The sequence below is a fragment of the Bombus affinis genome, unplaced genomic scaffold, assembly GCF_024516045.1.
Source record: "Bombus affinis isolate iyBomAffi1 unplaced genomic scaffold, iyBomAffi1.2 ctg00001006.1, whole genome shotgun sequence".
NCBI classification, from domain to species: domain Eukaryota; kingdom Metazoa; phylum Arthropoda; class Insecta; order Hymenoptera; family Apidae; genus Bombus; species Bombus affinis.
The window spans coordinates 25,001-30,000 of record NW_026109494.1 but is presented as its reverse complement, the minus strand read 5'-3'; positions in this window follow the sequence as shown (position 1 = coordinate 30,000).

Below are 5,000 nucleotides of genomic sequence, written 5' to 3'. Positions count from 1 at the left end.
GTCGCTGGCGCTCGAAAAATAAATCTCGCTACGTACGGCCGTGCCGAAGCACGATGATCGTACGTAGCGATTTTTTTTATTCCAATGGAATAACGACGCGTACGAACGCAAAGCAATACGCCGCTGGACTTGGACGCTCGCGCTAGCGCTGCGCGCGCAACCCCCTCGCTAGCGGGTATGTGGCGGAGTAGGTAGCAATCTATTAAGGTACGAGGTGGGGAGCGACGCGCCGTGCGCGCGCGCGCACGCAGTCGAACGTTTCCTCTCGTTTCGTTTCCCCTTTTTTTACGTTTCGTCCATGACTCTCCTTCGATCGGAGAGAGTACGACGGATAAAAAAAACGTACAGGGATAGGAAAATATCTAGTACGCTTACAGCGTGGAAATTTCGATCGTTGCTCGCTCGCTGCGCTCGCTCGTACGATTCTAGCCTAACCTAAAACCGTTCCCGATCGCGTTCGAACCGAGATTCGAACGAGATCGAAGAACGAACGCGAAAGGGATTGGTTTTTGGGTTGGTCCATATTTTTTTTCGAGCGAGCGGAGCGAGCGAGCAACGCGTAAGAGCGTATCGCGTCCCCGACGTGGTACCGCGAGGACTTTGAAATAATCGCAATAACTCCTTAAAGTTCGAAATAACTCCTTAAAGTGCGTTACGAGGTGTGGAAATTTTTATTGAAATCGTTATAGTTCGACGTAATCTAGTCGAACGTAGCGGTTTCGTTTTGTTTTTTCTTTAAATTTTTTCCACCGGACCTAGCTGACTGGGACGTTGGAACTTTGAAATTTCTCTCGCCCCGGTACGAAAAGGCCGAACGTTCCTTTCGAAATAATTCCTCAAAAAGCGTTACGAGGTATGCAAATTTTTATAGAAACCGTTATTGTTCGACGTCGTCTAGCCGAACGTAACGGTTTCTTTTTATTTTTTTAAAAAATTTTTTTCCACCGGACCTAGCTGACTGGGACGTTGGAACTTTGAAATTTCTCTCGTCCCGGTACGAAAAGGCCGAACGTTCCTTTCGAAATAATTTCTCAAAAAGCGTTACGAGGTATGGAAATTTTTATAGAAACCGTTATTGTTCGACGTCGTCTAGCCAAACGTAACGGTTTCTTTTTATTTTTTTAAAAAATTTTTTTCCACCGGACCTAGCTGACTGGGACGTTGGAACTTTGAAATTTCTCTCGTCCAGGTACGAAAAGGCCGAACGTTCCTTTCGAAATAATTCCTCAAAAAGCGTTACGAGGTATGGAAATTTTTATAGAAATCGTTATTGTTCGACGCCGTCTAGCCGAACGTAACGGTTTCTTTTTATTTTTTTTTTAAATTTTTTCCACCGGACCTAGCTGACTGGGACGTTGGCACTTTGAATTGTTTCGCACTGCTCCAAAAGTGCCGAAAGTACCGAAAGTTCCTTTCGCATTAATTCCATAATAAGCGTTATAAGGTACGTATATTCTGGCATAAATCGATATATTCTAATTAAATACATCGGGATTAAGCGTTAATTTTGTTCTTGAAACGTTCTAAAAAGTTTCGAATTGCACATTGGGACATGGAAAAATTTCCGTATCGAACACGTTTTTTCGAGTTATCTCGCTTAAAAGTGTTACAAGGTAGGAATATTTTTGCATAAATGGACGTATCTCGACGTTTTTACGTCGGGATTAAGCGTTTATTTGGTCGGTGGAACGTTTTCTAGAAACGGAACTATGCGACGGGGACGTTGGGACTTTGAAGAAGTTCGGCCGGTGCGAAAAGACCGAAAAGGTTTTTTCGAGTTATCTCGCTTAAAAGTGTTACAAGGTAGGAATATATTTGCATAAATGGACGTATCTCGACGGTTTACGTCGGGATTAAGCGTTTATTTGGTCGCTGGAACGTTTTCTAGAAACGGAACTATGCGACGGGACGTTGGGACTTTGAAGAAGTTCGGCCGGTGCGAAAAGACCGAAAAGGTTTTTTCGAGTTATCTCGCTTAAAAGTGTTACAAGGTAGGAATATTTTTGCATAAATGGACGTATCTCGACGTTTTACGTCGGGATTAAGCGTTTATTTGGTCGGTGGAACGTTTTCTAGAAACGGAACTATGCGACGGGACGTTGGGACTTTGAAGAAGTTCGGCCGGTGCGAAAAGACCGAAAAGGTTTTTTCGAGTTATCTCGCTTAAAAGTGTTACAAGGTAGGAATATATTTGCATAAATGGACGTATCTCGACGTTTTACGTCGGGATTAAGCGTTTATTTGGTCGCTGGAACGTTTTCTAGAAACGGAACTATGCGACGGGACGTTGGGACTTTGAAGAAGTTCGGCCGGTGCGAAAAGACCGAAAAGGTTTTTTCGAGTTATCTCGCTTAAAAGTGTTACAAGGTAGGAATATTTTTGCATAAATGGACGTATCTCGACGTTTTACGTCGGGATTAAGCGTTTATTTGGTCGCTGGAACGTTTTCTAGAAACGGAACTATGCGACGGGACGTTGGGACTTTGAAGAAGTTCGGCCGGTGCGAAAAGACCGAAAAGGTTTTTTCGAGTTATCTCGCTTAAAAGTGTTACAAGGTAGGAATATATTTGCATAAATGGACGTATCTCGACGTTTTACGTCGGGATTAAGCGTTTATTTGGTCGCTGGAACGTTTTCTAGAAACGGAACTATGCGACGGGACGTTGGGACTTTGAAGAAGTTCGGCCGGTGCGAAAGGACCGAAAAGGTTTTTTCGAGTTATCTCGCTTAAAAGTGTTACAAGGTAGGAATATTTTTGCATAAATGGACGTATCTCGACGTTTTACGTCGGGATTAAGCGTTTATTTGGTCGCTGGAACGTTTTCTAGAAACGGAACTATGCGACGGGACGTTGGGACTTTGAAGAAGTTCGGCCGGTGCGAAAAGACCGAAAAGGTTTTTTCGAGTTATCTCGCTTAAAAGTGTTACAAGGTAGGAATATATTTGCATAAATGGACGTATCTCGACGTTTTACGTCGGGATTAAGCGTTTATTTGGTCGCTGGAACGTTTTCTAGAAACGGAACTATGCGACGGGACGTTGGGACTTTGAAGAAGTTCGGCCGGTGCGAAAAGACCGAAAAGGTTTTTTCGAGTTATCTCGCTTAAAAGTGTTACAAGGTAGGAATATTTTTGCATAAATGGACGTATCTCGACGTTTTACGTCGGGATTAAGCGTTTATTTTGGTCGCTGGAACGTTTTCTAGAAACGGAACTATGCGACGGGACGTTGGGACTTTGAAGAAGTTCGGCCGGTGCGAAAAGACCGAAAAAGGTTTTTTCGAGTTATCTCGCTTAAAAGTGTTACAAGGTAGGAATATATTTGCATAAATGGACGTATCTCGACGTTTTACGTCGGGATTAAGCGTTTATTTGGTCGCTGGAACGTTTTCTAGAAACGGAACTATGCGACGGGGACGTTGGGACTTTGAAGAAGTTCGGCCGGTGCGAAAAGACCGAAAAGGTTTTTTCGAGTTATCTCGCTTAAAAGTGTTACAAGGTAGGAATATTTTTGCATAAATGGACGTATCTCGACGTTTTACGTCGGGATTAAGCGTTTATTTGGTCGGTGGAACGTTTTCTAGAAACGGAACTATGCGACGGGACGTTGGGACTTTGAAGAAGTTCGGCCGGTGCGAAAAGACCGAAAAGGTTTTTTCGAGTTATCTCGCTTAAAAGTGTTACAAGGTAGGAATATATTTGCATAAATGGACGTATCTCGACGTTTTACGTCGGGATTAAGCGTTTATTTGGTCGCTGGAACGTTTTCTAGAAACGGAACTATGCGACGGGACGTTGGGACTTTGAAGAAGTTCGGCCGGTGCGAAAAGACCGAAAAGGTTTTTTCGAGTTATCTCGCTTAAAAGTGTTACAAGGTAGGAATATATTTGCATAAATGGACGTATCTCGACGTTTTACGTCGGGATTAAGCGTTTATTTGGTCGCTGGAACGTTTTCTAGAAACGGAAATATGCGACGGGACGTTGGGACTTTGAAGAAGTTCGGCCGGTGCGAAAAGACCGAAAAGGTTTTTTCGAGTTATCTCGCTTAAAAGTGTTACAAGGTAGGAATATTTTTGCATAAATCGACGTATCTCGACGTTTTACGTCGGGATTAAGCGTTTATGTCGTCCCCAAGACCTTCTACAAAGTTTCGATTTTTTCGTTGGGACTTTGAAAAATTTCCGTATCGAACACGTTTTTTCGAGTTATCTCGCTTAAAAGTGTTACAAGGTAGGAATATTTTTGCATAAATGGACGTATCTCGACGTTTTACGTCGGGATTAAGCGTTTATTTGGTCGGTGGAACGTTTTCTAGAAACGGAACTATGCGACGGGACGTTGGGACTTTGAAGAAGTTCGGCCGGTGCGAAAAGACCGAAAAGGTTTTTTCGAGTTATCTCGCTTAAAAGTGTTACAAGGTAGGAATATATTTGCATAAATGGACGTATCTCGACGTTTTACGTCGGGATTAAGCGTTTATTTGGTCGCTGGAACGTTTTCTAGAAACGGAACTATGCGACGGGACGTTGGGACTTTGAAGAAGTTCGGCCGGTGCGAAAAGACCGAAAAGGTTTTTTCGAGTTATCTCGCTTAAAAGTGTTACAAGGTAGGAATATATTTGCATAAATGGACGTATCTCGACGTTTTACGTCGGGATTAAGCGTTTATTTGGTCGCTGGAACGTTTTCTAGAAACGGAACTATGCGACGGGACGTTGGGACTTTGAAGAAGTTCGGCCGGTGCGAAAGGACCGAAAAGGTTTTTTCGAGTTATCTCGCTTAAAAGTGTTACAAGGTAGGAATATTTTTGCATAAATGGACGTATCTCGACGTTTTACGTCGGGATTAAGCGTTTATTTGGTCGCTGGAACGTTTTCTAGAAACGGAACTATGCGACGGGACGTTGGGACTTTGAAGAAGTTCGGCCGGTGCGAAAAGACCGAAAAGGTTTTTTCGAGTTATCTCGCTTAAAAGTGTTACAAGGTAGGAATATTTTTGCA